This window comes from Indicator indicator, chromosome 8 (genome assembly GCF_027791375.1).
Source record: "Indicator indicator isolate 239-I01 chromosome 8, UM_Iind_1.1, whole genome shotgun sequence".
Classification (NCBI taxonomy): domain Eukaryota; kingdom Metazoa; phylum Chordata; class Aves; order Piciformes; family Indicatoridae; genus Indicator; species Indicator indicator.
Genome location: NC_072017.1, coordinates 18,250,259 through 18,272,210, shown reverse-complemented (window position 1 = coordinate 18,272,210; position 21,952 = coordinate 18,250,259).

Sequence of the window (21,952 nt, the reverse complement as noted above, 5' to 3'; positions counted from 1 at the left end):
ACTGTAGAACTATTTCATGAGCATACCACTGAAAATAATGTCTTTACAATCAGATGAGGTTGCTGAGGGCATTATCCAATTGGATCTTGAAACTTCCAAGGATGGAGGTTGCACAACTTCCGTGATCATTTTTCACTGTTTGGCTGCTCTCATGGTGAAAAGTAATTCATACCTCCTTTGTTCCAACTAACACCCACTGATCCACAATTTTCTGGTGTTTGGAGTCTCAAACCTATATTCGGTGTCCTGCATGTGATCTAGTGGATACTGAGCATTTTTTTAGAATTCTTTGCCATTTTCAGCCCTGTTGTTAAAGGAGCAAGATCTTAGTGCTGAAGATACTGGATTCAGTACAGAGTGGCATTTGTGGGCCTCTCTTTGTGATGGAATGGAGCAGGTATAGGAAAAGCTGCTGGAACAGTAGCTTTCAACTGGAAGAAAAATGGTGAGGTTTCTGATGGACTGTGCTTATTTCTGTCAAAGAAGGATGTCTTAAAATGTTCATCTGTTTTCTGATGAACGATTATATACTTTAAAGTCTGAATGAACTCCTTTCAGCCAGAAGGAAGTTTCTCTGTATAGCTTTAATACCTAACAGATGCTATGCCTGGCATGGATCTTTCCTGCCTAAAATACAAATCACAGCAGCTTCAGGGCTGTTCAGAGTTCTGCTAGCTGCTAATCTTGTCCAGTGGATATTACCATATGGGTTGGCTGAGTTGAAAGCTCAATGGAAATGTATCTTTCAATCTGAAGAGTATCCCAGCTTTTATAGCTTCTTCAGAACTCAAGTAATGGATGTAAACATGAAGAGGAAGACTCAGAGAGAAGAGAATAGACTTCTTGTGAAGAAAGATAGGGGCTAATAGCCACAGACAATGCAAAACCTGTCTTTTTATAAAGTATTTATCTGTATTACTTTATTTGCTTAGTCAGGATATTAAATCACTCCTAAAATAACACAAACTGAACAATAAATTTTAAAAATATTTGATCCTTCCAGATATTGTGCATTTCTGTTTCTTTTTCAAGTTTGTTTATTTAATGTGGAGATTATACCTCTAAAACATGTAACAAAACGCACCAAATCTTAAAACAGCTTGTGATGTTGAATGCTTTTAGCGAATATAGCTTTAGGTCAGTTTGTATTTCTGATACCATAATCCACTGAATTAACAAAACTCAGAACAGATTCAGAAACCCAGATGCTTAACTATATCTAAATGTAGTTTGCAGCATTTTATCAGAAGTCCCTGAAGACAGAGCGCTGAAATATTACTCAATATTTTTTAAAAAGCATTTCTCTGCCCTTCTGATCCCCTTGACTTTCTCATGTAATTCAAACATTCTGGGTTCAGTTTGACCTGGAGTATGATAATGCTGTGAGGATTCAGACTCACAGTCATTTCATCACAGAATTAAATGCAATGCCTCAGTGTTTCTGTTAAATTCAAACCTCTGAGATTAATACAGCTTTCATACCTCAGATGTTGTCAACAGTTTTTCCAATCAAGATTTCTATAATGTCAGTAATAACTGCCTTCTTTAGTAGTCATAAACCCCACAAGGATTTTATGCATATATGTAACATAGTGGAATGTTCAACAACTTCTTCCTAAATGAATGAGCAGATACAGCATATTTCAGGCTACTGGTCCTCTGAAGTGAATGATTCACTCTACAAATTTCACTCTGGTTGTGCCATGTTACTTGCTGAATTAAATATAGTCTATGTTCATACTTCTGCTCTTGTATTTTCTATTGCTTCAGCACAGTAGGGATATATCTTCTCTACCTCATATGTCTTGAAGAGGATCTGTAAGGAGACACAGAGCTTTAAAGAAAAACTAGCATTTTTAGATCCAATTATCCCAGCTGGATTGAACTTCACAAGTATATAAAGACAACATTAGACAGATAATTATAGAGTGGATATTTAAGTTTTGGTGCAGCTATTTTAATTCCAGTAGCTGATAAGAATGTTAAGTCTGAACTGATTTACTTGCTTGGTAGTCAGTCACTGATTTCAGCAGAGATTATATGACAAGGTCAGAGTTCAGCCTTCATCCAAAAAGCATTTCTTCTGAGAATGTGAGACATTCAGTTCAGGCTTTCAACCCAAGCAAACAAGGACATTTTAGATTTTTTTTTTAACCTGACAGCTTTAAATTGGAATTTTAAACTAATGCATATTTGTCAAGCATGTCAAGGTGTGAGAAACTCAATATGGAAGAATAAAAGTATAATTTCTCTGAATTTACTATGCTATACTTTACTGAGGACTAAAATTACGAGATTATGATGAACACCTCCATACATATGGGTAAATTTATTTTATTATTCAGAAGAATGAAGGGTACCAGAAAGCCCTGATATTCCCAGAAATAAACATGCATGCTCCAATGTCGATTGCCATGTCTGTGGTTATGACAAAGACAACATTAAACCCATTATGTTTGAAACTAATTCCCATTTAAGTCCAGTAGAACAACTGTAATTCCATTCACTGGATTGCTTGCATGATAGCAATGCACATTTAATAGGGATTCCTGAGCTGGCGACCTCTGTTTGCTGACTTACTGTGGCACTCCCAACAAAGGCCTGAAATAATAGTTCCTTGGCTCTCAATTCAGTGACCTTCTAGTGCTTTCCAGTCTTTGTTACGCCGCATTCCCAGTCATCTGTAACCTGGACCCAGCATCTCTTATCTCAGTTTATTCTTTCATTTTCAATTCTACTTGGGAGGCTTTTGTTTCACAGCTGAGAACATTTTTCTGCATCCGTCATCATCTTGGTTTGGTGCCCAAATGCTCTAAATATCCTGGAGTCCTTTCAGGCTTGTTCACTAAGTTTGAACTGACTGTTTCAAGGACTTTCTACACAAAAATTAGGCTTGCTATCCTTTTAGTTAAAACTGCCAGAAGGTCAAATACTTGTTTAATTGAAAAACATTGCTAAGACCACCACATATTCAGAGGAAGATGGGAGCAGAATAAAGTTTAAAATCCAGGAAGTTGCAAGAAATATTTACCCATTCCATATCTTACGCTAAATTTGTATTAGTATATTCTCATGAAAATATTATTTGAAAAATACTCCTCAAAATGTTCACTTCAAACAATTTTTACATACTCTACAGAATTTTTGAAGAGGTAAGTAATATCAATTTACGTATTCTTTATTATGTTCTTTAGCCATAACTTTCAGAGCTGTTAGTGCTGTGATCAGAAAATAAGCTTAGTTTAGAAACTGGGAAATACCCAATACAAAAATGAATAAAAAATTTAGTGCACTGTTGTGGAAAAAAAATCCTGTAGCTACCAACAGAAAACAATTACCATTGCTTTTTCAGTGGTTTTATTTTTAATTCTGGGAACTGAGTTAGACATCATCACCTTATAAATTACACATTTACACAAGCTTTCAGAGATAAAGCAAACAGCATGTTCTTCCTCTGTGAAGCAAACTTTGACAGAAACTGAATGACCACTCTGTTTACTATATTCTCTGCCAACTGTGTTGCAAATTAATGTAGTGAAGACTGCTGGGCAAAATGGTTTGCAGATTCTCACTATGAGTGTGAACAGTTGCCATAAATACAGGTTTATAGATCAAACGCTTGGCAGTGCTGAGAACATAGAGAATGATGGCAGCTATCCATGGAAGGAAATGGTGTTTTGTGCGACCTTCCAGGCATCTTCTATGTGGATTAACACAGAGAGAGTCTCTGGATTGATGGCACAAGCTCAGTTAGAAAAGTATGTGTGTTTATTACAGAAGGGTAAAAGGCATCTTCGCATCTTCACAGCCAGTTGTTCCCCCCCATCTAAAATACTGTTATTTTCTTTCTTCAAACTCCAGTTCTCAAAACTGTTTTTGGAAAAAAACCAGACTTGATTACCGCAGCAGCCGTTGCAGTCTGTTCAAACAGTCTCAGAAGCTGTGATGTTGATAATGAGACAAGGTTTGAATTTGGGCCTAATTCTTCAGAGTATTAAGAGCTTTCAGTTCCACTAATAAGAACTGAGCAACCTCAGGATTTTTTGCAAGAAATTCAATAACTTGCAGAATTAGTCTCTGGATTAATTCAGATGAGATGCCCAGGACAGCTAACAATAATGAACAGGTATTAAAGAAATATTTGACACTTTAAGATACAATGAAGGCAATGCTATTATGGCTGTTCACTAATGTCCAGAAACTGCAAGTTGACTAGAAGATTAATTGCTGCCTAGTCTTTAATACATAGGCTCTACAGAAATTACAGAACTGCAAACAGCTATTTGTTTTCAGTGTGGACGAATATATCACATAAATTTGTCTCTCTTTTTTTTTTTTTTTTAAGTCAATACTCCTTTTTTTTGAAAACTATGCTAGCAGGAAAGTAAATAATTCTTGTTTCATTCTCTCAACTCTAATTACTGTATAATTTGGTATGAGATAGGAGATGGATGACATTTAGAACACTTTCTTCTTGCTTTAGATCGCTTTTTCTGTGATAGGGAGTTATAGAATTAAAAAATCTTGTGTAAATTCATTCTTATAGCTGCTACTCATACTGAATGCAGATAGAGAGCACTGAAGACATTGGAACCATCAGCTGCTCCTGGAATTTGCTGAAGAGCAGAGTGCCTTGATTGTTTCACATTTATCAATAAACTTGAGAACTGCAATAACTTGTTATGAATTTCAGAAGTACAGGGAGGGAACACTGTAACACATATGAAAGAGAGCAAAATTTACCAAAAATTGGTTGACTTAGATTCGACTCATTTCACCTTGGGGAGGGCTGAGATGACAGTACTTGTTACCTAAAGGATAAAGTCTCATATGGTTGCTTTTTATTATTCTGGCAAAAATCTTTAGAAATACAGAAGTATTTCAAATAATGGTGAATGAGTAATTGATGTTCTTGATGTTAGATGGAGGCATTAATTGAAAGTTTTGCTTTTCAGAACAGACTGAATGAAACGGCTGATTGCCACCTAACGTTTGATGCTCGAAGGCATACATGAAGAAATAGAGGGCAGAGCTTTTTGCTAAGAAATAGCTTTTTACCAAAAATATATCTCAAATTACAATCTGTTATTTCCATTGTTGTGAAAGCGCTTATGAAATAGTGATTTAATCTAACTATAAATCTGGAATTTGTTCTGCATCACTTACTGCTCTTGGTTACCTCAGAGAGTACTCTGAATATTTCTTCGGTTCCCTTGTCATTTTTGTATAGGAGTTTAAGCTCTAATCAGAAATTTAGTTTTAAATCTTTATCTGCCTTTTCCACCATGATGAAATCTGCCTTGTGGTGGGGCAGGAACTGTGCCAGTGCCGTTGTGCAAAGTGAAGTTTAGTACAGTGGGCCTGTATGCAGTGTTGAACAGGGGGTGCATCTAGATTGTCTTATTTAAATATTCTCATGGTCAGACATTTTCAGACTGCCTTTACTGGTGATTTGCTCATTTTCCATGTAAGAGAATATGTTTACAAGTTCTTAGCTGCACTAGTAGATGCCTGTCACTTAAAAAAAGTTGTCAAGTGCATTAGTGAGAACTAGTAACATGTACTGTAAAGTAGTTAAGTTGATTTCAGTCCAAATGGATACATTCAGTGAAAAAGGGTTGTAAGCAAATGGAGAAAGTCCCCAAGGCTTAACTTCTAGTTCCTAAAAATTAAGTGATGTTTATATAGGAAAGCTTCCAGAATCAATACTTACAGTTTTGTACTGAACGTTTCATGGATATGAGAGATGAAATATGAGAGGAAATATTTTTTTTTGTTTTGGACTGGACATTCTGCATTTGCACTTTTGTGTGCATAGATAGGAGAGAAGAAGAAACAAAACAACAGCTTGATCTTTTTATGGTTTTGTTTGTTTGGTGTTTTTTTGAGAAGGGGAATAGCTCTGTAAAATGCGATTTCACAATGATCCTTAAAATACGGTGTTACTGTTGTGAAGAACTTACCACTACTTTTCCTGTCATGTTCTAATCTGCTGCTGCTCCAGGACTACAAAGCTCCAGTTGCCTGAATACAAATTGTAACCTTGTCTGTCATATCAGTGCTCGTTGCTTGTCTTACTGCAAGAAATTGCAAAATCGTAGTTCTAATACCACCTTTAAAATCTTAGGCCAGTTTTGTGTTTGTGTGTGTGTGTTGTCCAATGCACAATATAAGACAAATAAGTGCAATATTCCTGTGACTAGTGCCAGAACAGACAAGGAATGGTAAGCACATCCTTTAAGGTTTCTGTCAGTTATTATTTCCAGTTCCAGTAAATATCCCCATTTCTTGGAACACCTCACTTTTCCCTCTTGTTTTCTAGTCTTCTTGGTGGAGGAATTTATGTTTTGATTAGTTGCTGAGGTAACTGCACAAACTCTATTGCTCTCCCTGTCTCTGTCACATCTTTTTGTAGCATGTTCTCCTTCTCCAACTCTTTCTTGAACAGATCTTCCTTCAGAGTGGTGTGAGTTAAAATAGGTACCACATCAGAAAGCTGCCCTTAAGTGCAGGCAGCTGTACTCCTCAGAGGCAGTATGAAAAAGTAGTGTTAGTATTCCAGACATAATGGAAAAGAAGAATGATGCATAAACATTAACAGGCAAAACAAATTACTTAGAAAATCTGTAACTGCAGGAAATAAACAATTCCTTTGTGAACTTTCATCGTTCAAAATAATCTGACTTCTTCTGTTGTGTCAATGCATGCAAGTCAACATGTCGTAGTCTATGTAATTCTTCTGTGTGGAATTAATTGATAGAAAGAGGAGTGATCAAAGTTTTAACTGTTCTTTTTAAAGTGTTTAGTCAGTAATATGTTTTTCAACCAGAAGAAATACTTTTCCCCTTGAACGTGTGAATTTAAATTGCATGCTTTGGTGCATCACTACACTGCTGTGCTTAAAGCAATCATTATTGTACTGCAAAGTTGGTAGGTCTCACAAAAGCTCTTTGATTTAGTTTAGTTTTCTGAGCCACCTATAACCATAAACCCTGTTTTCTATCAGTACTTTTGCAAAAAGTGCAATGACGTAAAACATAGTTTTCAATTTGAAATATCTTTCCCAAAAAGGAAACTGAGTAGATTAATGACCCGTTCTAATTTTTAGAATACTTGTATTACTGCTGCTCCTTGGTTTATTCTAGGTATTTCCCCTACAATGAATGTTGGAAAAAAAAAAAAAGTTCTATCTGTTTAGCCTTCATAGGGATAACCATTTTACTTCTCATAATTCAGGTCACTATTTTTTTGTACAGTATAGTACATAGCATGGACAAGTTATTTCTACAAAATGTCCTCCCCACTTACTGACTATGTTTAGGATCAATTAATGAGAATATTAAGAGTTAACTGTAGTTGAAGATTTCAGATATGTGCAGGGAGAGTTACTATCTTAGCTGTCTACAGAGGGAATAACAGTGTATTTACAGTGCAGGTACGTTTATGGATACACAAAGACATTTTGAGGATATGTTATACATACACTTTCAAGGCAATTGTCAGCATGTTTTTCTAATACAATTTCCATTTATTATCAACATACAGTGTGAGTGGGATAATGTATTTGCTTTTTGATATCTGTTTTAGTCCTCTGTACCTCCACATCACTCAACAGTACTTCAGAGTATGTACTATGCATGGGAATTTTTTTTCTATCACTTCTTTCAGTCCCTTTGCCAGTTCACTTTCATTATTGTACCAGCTTTGTAACACTAATTCTCAACTTCAAAGTAATTAATTTATCTCCTAATATATAATTTATTATTAATTTATCTCCTAATGTATACTTTATTTGACCTTCCATCTTCAGTTCTTTATTGTGTTTCTTTATGCTTCCAGTGTCTATTTTACAACTGTTTTCTTGCTGTTCCTTCATCTCTGCACTATTCTTCATGTCTACATGGATGTACGTAAGAGGAGAGGATTGGATTCTTGAAATGATCTCTTGCCTTTGCTAATTCCCATCTTGAGATTTCTTGTATTATGGTTACAAATAATTAGTCACATAATTACATAATTATCTGACATAACAAATAACATTTAAAATGTTATTGCCCATGTCATATGAAATCAATTTACAACCCAGTGGGGATGATGCTTTGTGGACAATCTGTATTTTTATTGTATCTGATTTCTCATCATTCAGTACACTACTTGACATCTTGTGTTTCAAATAATATCAGTCAAGAAATATAATTTAATGAAATTATAATGTAGTAATTTCATAGTAATTTATGAATTAATTATGATCATAAGTTTAAGGATAACTTTGTAGATACAGTTGCTGAGAATGAGAGTCCTTTTATGGCTCACTTCACATTAACATTTTGACAAATGAAATCATCACTACAAACGTAGCCTCTGTGTGATCTTTTGACACTTAATCATAGAATCATAGAATCAAGAAGGCTGGAAGAGACCTCAAAGATCATCAAGTCCAACCTGTCACCCTAAACCTCATGACTATCTAAACCATGGCACCAAGTGCCACGTCCAATCCCCTCTTGAACACCTCCAGGGATGGTGACTCCACCACCTCCCTGGGCAGCCCATTCCAATGGCCAACCACTCTCTCTGTGAAGAACTTTCTCCTCACCTCCAGCCTGAACCTCCCCTGGTGCAGCTTGAGACTGTGTCCTCTTGTTCTGGTGCTGGTTGCCTGGGAGAAGAGACCAAACCCCTCCTGGCTACAACCTCCCTTCAGGTAGTTGTAGACAGCAATGAGGTCTCCCCTGAGCCTCCTCTTCTCCAGGCTAAACAGTCCCAGCTCCCTCAGCCTCTCCTCACAGGGCTTGTGCTCAAGACCTCTCACCAGCCTCGTTGCCCTTCTCTGGACATGCTCCAGCAATTCAACATCTTTCCTAAACTGAGGGGCCCAGAACTGGACACAGTACTCAAGGTGTGGCCTAACCAGTGCTGTGTACAGGGGTACAATGACCTCCCTGCTCCTGCTGGCCACACTATGCCTGATGCAGGCCAGGATGCCATTGGCTCTCTTGGCCACCTGGGCACACTGCTGGCTCATGTTCAGGCGCCTGTCAACCAGTACCCCCAGGTCCCTTTCCACCTGGCTGCTCTCCAGCCACTCTGACCCCAGCCTGTAGCTCTGCATGGGGTTGTTGTGGCCAAAGTGTAGCACCCGGCACTTGGATTTGTTGAATGCCATCATGTTGGACTCTGCCCATCTGTCCAGCCTGTCAAGGTCCCTCTGCAGAGCCCTTCTACCTTCTAACAGATCAACACCTGCTCCCAGCTTGGTGTCATCTGCAAATTTACTGATGATGGACTCAATCCCCTCATCCAGATCATCAATAAAGATATTGAACAGGATGGGGCCCAGCACTGATCCCTGGGGGACACCACTAGTGACAGGCTGATAAGTAGCAGCCAACATTACAGAAATTCATATATAAATATTTCCCAAACCATTAAAATTAGAATTAAAAAAATTTTTAAAATAATAAAAGCTACCTCAATGTTGAGTGGAATCTGCAGTTCACTATTACCATTAATTCCCTGTAATAAGACTGTGGGATTTTTGTCTCTTCTAACTTTGCCAAATGCTAAATATTTGTGTTGATGTCTTCCATGTAGTGTACCTGCTCTAAAATTAAATATTTTGCAAACATTTAACCCCACATGGCTTGTTTAGATATGAAAGCAAGGCAAATAGTAAAGAAAAGATAGGTGGATAGGTGGATCTGAGATTGTTTTGCTTGCCAAAATTAGATTTTGCTTATACAAGAACATAATAAAACTTGCATAAAACCTCACTGACACTGTAATCTGTTAATTCCAGGAGCTCAAGGAGAAATTGCTCTTGAGATATGCTCATATGAGATCAACATTCAAATCCAGAAAACATAAATAACCCTTTGAGAACATAAAAATGTAGACATTTACATTGAGCTGACTACTTTTGAAGTATTTAAATAGTAATATGGTACTCTAAGAATGTTAGTCGTATGTTTCCATATAATTGAAATATTTATTGAATATTTAGAGCCTTATCATTTGCTCACCTTATATTAATTTGCCACTAGCACATGTTTAGAATTAACCCCTTGTAGAACAAGACTGGGAAATGTCCAGTGCTGGAAGTTGTAAAATGACAGAATCAGTTCTGCTTGAGAAGTGACAGGTTACGTTTAGCTCATGTACATCTCGTATGTAGACCTTTAGGTGGTGGTGAGTGGGTGGATAGTTAACGGTAAGATTATAGTTGAAATATACTTTAATAGTCCAGGCAAGATGGGCGCCTTGGGAAGAAAGTGAAAATTCTTGAATGCCCTGCTGTTTGGCTGAGTGGCTTAGGATGCAGCATGCTGACCAAAATGGCATATCTGAACTGTCTGCACAGTACTTAACTTATTTTTATTGTGCAGGTACAAGTTCATTTTGTTGGGCAGGGAAAATCTCTTTGTGTGGTGTTTTCTTCCCTTTCTGTTCTGATCCTAATGAAAATTAGGCTTTTATTTGAAGTATCTTTTCTTAGGGAAGATAGCCTACTAAAACGTTCAGATAAAGCAAAGAACTTCACCTTTTGCTTCTAACACATTTCTGCATGAGTATAATGAGGCTGGAGTTTGTGAAGCGAAAGAAAAGTAAATACATGTTGTTACTTAAAACAGAATGTTCTAGCTTCCATTCAACCTCCAGTACATCTCCCAGGGAATCCTAATGATTGTCCCAAATGTTTCATACAAACATCTATTTCCTTAATCAGCCAAAAGTGATGCTAGTGTTAGGCCACAAAAGTAAATAGCTGGAACCTGGGAACTAGCAGAACAGAACACTGTGTGTACTTTTGATTGAAAGGGAGCTGAACAGAATATTTCACTTGGATGAATATTGTTCAACATCTGATATCATTTGAAGGAAGTCTTAAAATTCACTATCTTGTGTTCTTGCCTACACCCTCAGTATGTGTGAGGGAAGGTAAAGAGGGCTACAAAATCTCTGCTGTGTTGAGACCTCAGTCATCATTGCAAATATTATTTATATAATAGTTTCACCTACACAAAGATTGTCATTAATCTTTGCCAGGAAAGCACATAAAACTGCACGTGCAAAATATCCTCCCCTTCACAGAAAGTTTTTCACAGATGGTTCCCTTCTGCGCCCAAAGCAAGATGATGATTTGACAGAATACCTTATTTTGATGTCATCTGCCATGCAGACAACTTCAATCAAGAGGAAACCTCCTGAAAATTTACTTACTGCATTCTATAATTGGTAAGCTTTGACTTTGTCCAGAGCTCCCATTTTTAAATTTTTTATTGCTTTCCTCCGCTTGAGAACAAATGCTTATTACACAAAAAAACCCCAAACCAAACCAAACAAACAAAAACACAGCAAAACAACCAGATCCTTCAATGACACTTTCAGCAGTAATTTTACTCGGACATCTGCAAATGAACTATAAATTAATGTGATTGGCTAGATGGCAAAACAGCCAGATGAAGGTAGCTACTTGTAATAAACATATCCAGTTGTGCTCATCTAATCATTTTTTTGGGCTTCAAATCAGAAGCCCTGTTATGATGGGTGCATAAGGTTGTCTAAGCACATATGAATAAAGAAAAATCTCTCTATAAAATGACAAGAAGCAAGAAGCATTACTTCTGGTCATCTAAGCACCACAGGGGCAGCAGCACATTAATCTTTGCACATTTACTGTGCTCATGTACTGTCCAAGATTCCAAGGTGACATGGAAGATGGAATCCCATACCAGTCTAGCTTAAATCTCAATTATGACAGACATTCAATGTCACAGGAATTAGCCTAGTGAAACACTACACAGTCTTCACTGTTAGGCTAACACTGGAGGAACTGCTTTAGAAGTGGAGCTGGAAAAATTCCGAACACTCTCTTTACAGACAGAATTTTAGAGATTGGCTTCAGAGGAGCTCTTCACCATTTCTTTTTTCCGTATTATTGCTATCCACCCTGCCTTGGAATAAAGACACTTTTTCTGACCTTAAAATCCATCTCAGAGATATGAATATCATACAAGACTGTATATCAGCACATTTAAATAAGCCTTTTGATGTGTTGGGCAATATATTGCCACACCCTGAGTGTGATGTGTGGTGCTGCCACAGTGTCAGGGCCTGGAATATGCTACCAAATCTTACCTATCTTTATCAGCTTCACTTAGGGCATCCTCCTACACATCTGTTAGGAGCTCCATTTATATCCTGGGCACCTAGTTTTTTTCTGAGATGGTGTTTTTTCTGAGTTAGTGTTATCATGAACTCACCTTGCTGACTGACTTTCCTGAATGAATTATAGACCTACATTCTAGATTACACTGGACCTCACTTTGTCTAGGCCTGTCCAGATACTGTGGGCTTGTGACTTTGTTGATGAGGGCGCTATATATCCTGCAGTGGCATATGGCTTGTGGCTTGTTTTCCCTCTTGGAGCAACCACACTCTTATTGATCCTATTGATCCTTGACAGAACTTAAAATGTTGGTGGTCAAGATGCTTCTGCCTTTTGAGGCATGGATAGATATTTGGAAGACAGAACATGGAAGGTCATAAAGGGCACTAAATATAATTACCCAGAAGCTGGTGCTTGTCAGACAACCCACTTTATCTTATGCCAGTGAGTGTATTAGAGGAGTCTCCTTTTCAGCTTTACTGATGTTACTGTTTAAAACATATGTAGTGTGAAATAATAAATAATTCTCACACTACATAGAAAGTATACAGTCATTCTGTAAATAGTGAGCATAATTTAAAGAGATAGAGAATGTCAACATACTTGAAAGGCTGTCAGGAAGTTGAGCATTTTTGTTCAGCCTTTCTGGCTCTTCTTCTTCATCCTCACCAAAACAAAATTACATGGATATAAAAGGCAAACCACTGTAGACTATTACTGCTATATGTGGTACTATAACTGCTATATATGTTGTAGTGAAACTTACAGGCTTCTCAATGTTGTATTCCAGAAAGATCTCGGAATCAAACTGTCACGTCCTGTCTGTATTACATATAAATCATACAAAAGTATCCACACACACACAAATGCCATATAGAAAGAGAAAATCCATATATATGTTCTAGTTCTTCCTTTTCACCTAAAGGAAAACATTTGTCAAATAAGGGAGATTTGATAGGGCAGTTTAACAGAGAGTAAAAAGATTGTCCTATATGCAGTGAAAGTAATGAACTTCCTGGTACTTAAAAGCCTGAAATTCCCTGTTCATGGGAAAGGGGGAAGACACAGTTAAAACTAAAGCACTCCAAACCAAGACTGACTCTGGCAAAACTCATTATACTTATCTTTCATACCAGCTTGTAACTGGTTCAACATTGTTTATTTGTGTAAAGTATTAATTGTATAAAAGGTTCCTTTAAAGAACAGGAGAGTTCAGAAGATAGTCTAAAGAAGATATCTACCCATGTAATTAATATAATTTTTCTTTTTTGTTATATTTTCTGCCTAATTTGATAATCACTGATAGGGTTATTGACATTATTATTATTATTACTATTATTGTAATTATTTTATTTTAATAGTAGTCATAAAAACAATTAGGAAAAATGCTGTTACCTGACTCAAAATGGAATTTATTTAAATTAATGCTCATATAATCACAAAATATGTGAATGAAAACACAATAAATACTTTTCAGGGAACTCTTTTAATCCAAAGCAAAGGAATCCAGTTGATTAATAGTATGATAAAGACACAGGAATGAATGAATATCTGATAGCACACCTGATAAAAATGAATGTTTTTTGCTACATATGAGAGAAGAGAGCCTACCCTTGGGAAAACAGGAAATGAAAGAGTGATAAAGCAAGTAAGGTACCAATAAACCTCACTTAATGTAAATTGAAACTTTGAATACAAATTTTATAAAAGAAAAAAGCTACTACAATTTATTTTTGAGATAAGCACATCAAACAAGCTTTTCATATTTTTAATGTTGGAAAAATTCCTCTGGTTCTCCATCTCTACTTCTTTGTTTCTGATGTATTTGCATCACTCCTTTAATTTCTAGCACAGTTATACACCAGAGCGCATAGGAAAAAGCTTTTGTCATGTAGTGCATCTTGGATTTTGCTATACACCATTCTTTTTTCTGTAGTAGAGGTGGAAACTCTTAAAATAAAATGACAATGGAGATTTTTGGTTGGGTACGTTTTTTTCGCCACATCAACTTTTGCCACTGCAGTTCTATTTTTTCATTTGCCATGTGAAGGTAATGTCTTTGTCCGAAGAGGAGGAGGTGACTGTGTTTCAGATTAAAATTCAGTGGAAATAAATCTGTAAAAAAAAGCAAGGAAGAGCAAGTTTTAAGATTCCTTGGGAAATCCTACAATGTGCACAATTATTCTTCAAGAATCTGTGAATCTTTCAGACCATTTCAGATTTCCAAATGCCTCGTTAGTCCTGTTTAGGACTCACGTATTCTTAGATGTAGATGTGGTGTTCTTACTCCTTAATATTTGTTATTCCTGACATATGGTTTAAAAGTGTGTAAAGTTTTATTACTGCCAAGTTGACTATGATGCAATAGCAGTAATTTCAGGGTTGGAGGAGAAAAGAAACAACAGTTATTACTTCGGGGCAATGACCTTTAATTGCTATATCAGAAATTCATCTGAGTTTGCTTACTGAAAACCGGCCACAGCATTTACTCCCAGACTAGCCTTCTGAACTTTGGATGGCAGCATTAGGTATTTCCTGATATCATCATGAAATACTTTAAATCTTACTTATTAACTTCTAATCTCATATTACTAGTAATCTTTTAAATCTTTATTTCATCTCTATTCAACAAGGTTTTATTGAAGTTTCCTCATGTGGAATGGAACAAAAGAATTAATGCCAGGTTTCTCTAAAAGGCATATGCCTGGAGACTTCTTGTAATGCAGTATTGGTTACTGATAAATTTTGTAGAGTTTCTAGGAAAAGTAAACCAAGTTATCTCAATGATATTGACTCTTGGAAACTGGAAATCATAACTAATAAAATTTAGATAATTCTACTCCCTCAGTCTACTACCACTAGACTCAGCTATTTATCTATAATTAATGTAGCTCAGATCTACTACTTTTACTTGTGCTTAAATTGCTAAAACTTTTTACATCTGGAGGAGTACATTTAGACTGCAAACTATGCCTAAATCTTCTTTCATAGTGGAAATCGGCCTCAGAATAAAAATGGCAGAGTGGGGACTAAATTTATATGAAAATTCAGGGTAAGATAATGGTCTTCTGGTATTCAGCATACTTTATAAAATTATTCAGTATAGCTATGTCAATGTGAGAATAATTGAATTCAGAAAGGAGGTCAGTTGAGAATGATCCTAAACTCTTTAGGAACATTAGCATTTCATTTAATTATGTGACATGGCTAACCCTAAGCTTAAAAACACTTGGCTTACATACAATGTGTGTGCACAAGGCTCCCTGTGGCTGCAAAATCATGTCAGGGCATTGATAATAAATACCGAGCTCTAGGCTGCTATGGCAACAATGATAGCAGTACAGGAGTTAGCTAATTTTAGACTAGCTTGGGTATGTCTACAAAGATTGTAGTTGTGCCATTGCTTAATAATTTTAGATCATTTTTTGCCTTAAAATATGAAGTAAATTCTGAACGCCCAGAATTGATATTTAGATGTATGTGATGTGTTACTGGATGTTTGAGAAACTTCAGACTGTTTTGTTTTGTTTTGTTTTTCCTTTCTGATGTTTATTTCAAGATATATTGCAGTAATGAAATCCAAAGCGTAAAACTACACCAAAAAAAATGGACCTCTAAGATCAGAATACATACCAGAGGCTAAACCAATGTGTTTGAGGTTTCTTTCAATATTTAGTAGATTGAAAATCCAATAATCTCCGTGATAAAAATGTTAATGTCTGTACTTTTCCTCTGGTAATCAATGAGGTTTTCAGTTAGGTATAATATTCATAGGCAATAGTTATGACATGGAGATACAAAAAGAGCATCTCATTTTTACACTGATGGAGATCGCTTTGAATTGAAACAGATACATGCAAATTCCTCCACTCTGGGCAGAATGACAAAATACTTTGTGCAGGTAGGTCCAGAGATAACTTAAGGCCTTCAGTAGTTCATATTCTATTTCCTTGTACTGCTGATGTCACGTCAAAATTAGAATTTGGTTATAGACTGATCTTAATGAACTGTTATACTGAGAATGAATTTTATCAGGATGCTTGAGGAAATTAATTGGAGAATGGAGCTGAGCACTATCAGATGCTGTAAGTTTGAAAATAAACTACCTGCTGAAGACTGATTTAACAAAATGTGTTTGCAAGCCTGAGTCATCCTGTAGGCTTCAATGAGCCATAGGTGCTTCCCATTTTGGAAAGTGCTTGAGAAACCTTTCAACTGAGTGGCCTTTCATTATCAAAGCATAACTTATTTAAACAGAATTTTGCTTTGATCTCACAGCTGAGAATAGGAGTGATTCCCCTCTCAAGAAATTAGCTAAATATTCTCTTATTGCCACTGCATCATGAGTTAGCTAAGTAACATTATTGCAATAAGCTACGTTGCTTAGAAAGAGTTATCTTATATGAAGGACTCATTTTAATGTTTACTAATAACACACAAAACCAAAATCACTGCTACTTGTCTCTTACACGGGAAAAAAACCAACTTCTTGATTTATAGAAAGCTTAAATTAAAGCATTACCTGTGTCCATACGTGCTTTTCTGCACCTGAGTTCCAGAGACTGGAGAAGACAGTGAAGTGCAATGCCTCCTAAATGGCTCAAGTGACAATTCTTGCTAAACAGTACATGGTTAGAGCACTGAATGCATGAAGATTTTGCTGGATATTGGAAATACATGAGTACTTCCTTTTAGTAACAGCAGAGGGATTGCCATGTTATCATTTAGGAGATTTCTTTTTTCCTTTTTTTTTGTTGTCACTGTATTGGAATATATTTTATAGCCTCTGAAGCAGACCTAGGCTGAACACTTTTAGAACTACAACATTAGTTCCATTCATGAGCATTGGACCTGGTAACAGAGGACTCTCAGGATAATACCTACAGACAGAATGTGGTAGGAGAAATGGGGAAGTAATTTTCTATGCAGGAAAGGAGGGTAGGAAAGTCTAGTTGCTCAAAAAAGGCAAAAAGTATTATCTGTTTGTTTCTTTTTTATTTTTTTTATGTATTTGTTCTCTTCACTTCCCATCACCAAGCAGTCTTCTTGCAAATTTGAGGATGATCCTGATGTCTTTTTGCTGATTATTTTCCCAACACTACCTGAAAACTGTGGGTTAGGCATAGATATCTAGCCAGTAAAATAAAATAAAATAAATTAAAATTTGAGACAAGATCACCTGACTCTAGTGCTGATAGAACAAAAGAGTTCCACAGATTGGTTAACAGAATCATCATAAATTCAACTTTAGGACTAGGGTAACTGAAATATATCTCAAAATTTGATGGAATTTTTATAGGAATTATATTTTCCCTGCTTGTACTATTTGCACTTTTTTAAATCTCAGTTTTTCAGAAGCAGGGGTATATGTGAAAACATACAGAGATAGAGGGTAATGTGGGTAAGTGTCACTACACAGAATGTAATTCTGAAGAGGGTTCTGACTACTGAAAGAGTAAGTGCCCAAAAAACCATTACATTAGAAGGGGAAATGTAGTCTTGTCTCAAAATTAGCTTAAAAGCTGCTGACATGCCTATGAAGCTTTCACAGCAGAATTAAAAAGTCAAAACTGATCTTGTGTCAGCAAGATAACACATTAGGTATATTGGAACAATTCCCAAACTCAATTGTTTAGAAAGCAATGTGCAACAACAGAGTGCATGGGCAAGCCCTAGCATGGCCAAATGGCTTCAGCATTTCAGCAGAAAGATGATATTTTTCTTAATGTGCATACTCAGAGGATGTGTAAAAATTATTAGCAAAAGAAATATTGACCTCTGATCATACTGACTGACCATCTTTTATTGAGCATAGTGTGGTAAGGTCTTTGTCTTCTCACTCAAAAATTGATAGGATTTTTGCAAAAATATTACCAGAAGATGCTACTAAGCTTTGAGAACATAAGAAAGAAATGAAAAGATGAAGTATGGCCAGTAGACTATGAAAGAAATCCCTGAGATATAAACTCGGTTCCATTCGCGTTTTTTTCTTTATAAACTGGCACAAGTTCGCTTCTTTCTATGCTGTCTCTCATTTGTAAATTAAGAATAATATCTGCTTGCTTTGGATTATTTGTACTGGAGATTAATTAAAATTCATAAAAGCACTTTCCAAATTTAGTGTTGGAAAAATGCTGGAAGAAGATTTGTAATTTTGATGAAGATGAATAGTCAGAGGAAACAACAACACACTAAACAGCAAATGCAGGTAGAAGAACTGCCAAAGCTTTGGTCACTTCTTTTGATAGACTGTCTTCTGAATCTTGTACCTTTTTTTCTCAAAGGATGGAATTTTTAAGAATTACTATTTCTTATTTTTTCCTGAAACAAAGCTGTTAGCTATAAAACAAAACATTCATACTGTTAAAATGTTAATGAGAGGCTTATTTTCATAGTGTAGAAGTCTAATTCTGGCTTTAAATCATGGACTCGCTCAAAGAATCTGCACAAATTATAGTACAGGAAACTGCCCATTAATTACAGTAAAAAAGGAGATCACATTTTCCTTAAGTACTCTAATCTGAAAGGGCTATTTTCACAAAGGAGTTTACTTTGCAGACATTGTGGCTCTTTTCTGTTTAGGGAAGGGGAAGAGGAAGTGGAGACAGACTCCTTACATGTTTTTTCCATATACTATTATCTGCACAGGTGCTATCATAGTCTGGGCTTAAATTTTGGTCCCAAATGAAAGTGTACATAGTGGCTGTAATTCAAATTGTGGCTGGAAATTTTTGCTTTCTTATTGCAAATGTTACTGTATACTCTGGTTAAGACACTACTTCAATGCTTTGTGACAGGACCTAATGGATTTATAGCGGTGCTTGAAGTGGGTCCTTGTGTAATCACTTATAGAATTTTGTCAAGGCTGTTCAGTGAAAATGTGAATATATCAAGGAATATTCAAACAGTAGCACTTCTTACCATATTCTTGTGGTCACCTAGATGCTAAGCATTACAGACATGAAACTTAGTGAAGAAGGTAGTGACTTGTTATAGATGCAATACATTGATCCCCATGATGGTTCTCAATGTGTACCTGTTAAATTCTAGTTTGTTTTTAAGTAGAATATCTAATTACAACAATGCATGATTTTTTTAAGGGCATAATTTAAATTTATTGAAAATATTCAATTATAGCAAAGTTATTGCATAGCATAGTTACATATATAATTTCCAGATAATGCTGCTGAAACAAATGATTTTTAAAAAGAAACACTGAAGAACTCACTCAGAGTTTACATGTAGTCTGTTCTGTAGTGCTTTTGTTTGTAATAAAACTAACAAAAAAAATAGTTCTTGGTTTTGAAAAGAATCGGTGCTTTATAACAACACTTCAACTCGCTTCCTTGCTGCATTTTTCCTATATATTTCCATGTAATTGTAGTGTAATATATATGCAACAGTATACTGACATAAAATGGAAATAGTAGATAGTTCTGTTGAAAAGTCAGAAGTGTTTTTCAGCAGTGACAGCACTCCTCTTTTGTTTGGACGGTTAGGTGAAAGAATATTTATTTTATCTGAAAATCCTAATTGCAGACTACTATCATTTAAATTTAATTCCCTAGCAATAGATTTTACAGTTACATTGAGTACTAGTAATCTCTTAATTGCACTAAAGATTTTGCTGCCTACTCTTGTCTTCATACAGGATTGCCATCATCACAATCACACTTAAAAATAAAAGCATGCAAACATGGCCAAAATACCCCCCACATTTTATTAAAATTTAAAAGGCAATAGTTATTATCAGCCACACATTTAATTTCCGTCTTGATCTTACATCCTTGCCTTCAAGTGAAGAATATTCCTACATGTGGGTTCTTCTCTATTACAATAAAGTCATCAGTATGAAACCCATTAATTAACAAAGGCTCCTCCTCCACAGATTATTTATTTGTTTATTTGGTTTAAATTCTTCTTGGCCTGAAGTTCTTTACAACCTTTTTCTTAGTGTTTAAAAGAGATTTTTTTTTTTTAATAAATTACTATTTCCTAGGTAAGCTTTTAAATTAACCCAGACATGAAACAGATAAGTTTTACACTCCCCACAGCTAACATATGTACCCATCAATTCTAGGCATGCTACTAATTCAAAACTAGCTGAAGTGAACATTTACAAATGGTGAGAAACTAATTCCAAGAAACACCCTACCTTTCTATGTATTGAGTAAAAATCTAGATACTGCCATGACAATTGTCCTTGTTGATTTGCAATAAATGAGTATCCATCATATTTTCATGAACTCCAAAGCAGACTTCAAGTGTGATAGCTAGAATCCAAAGCTGGTGGCTTTTTTAGACTGAAATAATTAAACTGAAATTAAAATTTTGCTTGATCCTGGAAACTAAGGTGGAAAAAAAAGCAGTCCTATGGATCACAGAGTTTATGGATGCAGAATGTGACATTTTTTCTTCATAAATTATTTCTAATTAATTAATTGCAATTATTGAATGTATATTTGCCTCAAGTAGTTTGACTCAGTGACATCAATTACTATTGTTGGGCAGAACTGATCTCTGTATGGATGTAGGTTTCCATTTCCTTTTATATCCTAAGTGGCAACTCATTTTCCTTGTTTCACGTGAAAAAATGCCTTCTCCTGTTTTCCCAGTAAACAGTCTTGCATTAAAGCCCTAGTAACAGGTAGGATTTTTTCAGTCTTAGCAAGGGAGGTGTTTTGAATTTGTTCAGAATTTGGTGTTTTGCCTTCTATCTATTCATTTTTTCCCCAAAGCTTAGATAAACTGAATTTACTCATAGTGAATGCAGGCAAAGTGAGTTGTTTTAGGATTTAACATTACTGGTGAATACCTTTTAAATGAAATGGATACTTCATTTCTCCACACAGTTGCATAATATATGGCTTTATTTTGTTTTTCTGTTTTTTAAGAAACCTTCTCCTGCCTGGCTTATTGACAGGATCAGGGTACCAGCTTAAAATAATTTTATGGATAAAAACCTGCTCCCTGAGCACAAAAGCTAATGAGTTCTGATTTCCTGCAGTCCTGTGTCTTTTCTCTTTCCATCGCCACTGCCATACCTCTATCTCCCTCTCACTCTGAACACTCATTTTCTTTCTTGTGTTTCTCCAACTCCTGCTGGTCTAAGAGCAGTATGGCTGTAACTTATTCTGACACAAGAGCTGAGTGCCATAGTAGGCTTAACAGAATAGGTATGTCAAACAGTTTAACTGAATGTGATTGGACTTTAATTCACTATCAGCTTTGGGAAAAGATAAAGTTACTAAAGACTATGAGTTTGTTACAAGATAGAGGTGTCCAACTTGGAAATGGAGTTTTAGATGCTGACTGAAAAATAAGTTTAGATATGTGAACTAAGTTGGGAGTCATTCAGCTTGAGGAGTTTGGTTCTACAAATTAAGTCAACATATTTAATTTTCTAGAAACTGGGAATGTGTTTACTGTAGTTACTCTTTAAATCTCAGCAGTGTTGGTTTTCAGGTTTCATATTCTCCATTCATGCAAAACGTGTAAGGTCATTCTCCCTTATAAAATACAAAAATCCAAACAGACTTTCTTTAAAGTTGTTGTGTGTATTTTTTTTACTTGTGAAACAGGTGTCCTTTATTTTTGGCATGTCTTTTCATGAATGAATCAAGATTTCATGATGAAATAGCTCAATATATTGCTATGGAGAATTACAAATCAATCACAAGTAGTTCAATTGTTTTTCATATGCTTCTTTAGTCATGGTCTCCCAGCTTTGTAACTTTCATTGCTTTCTTCTTGTTATCTTTTAAAATAATTTGCCCTTTTTTC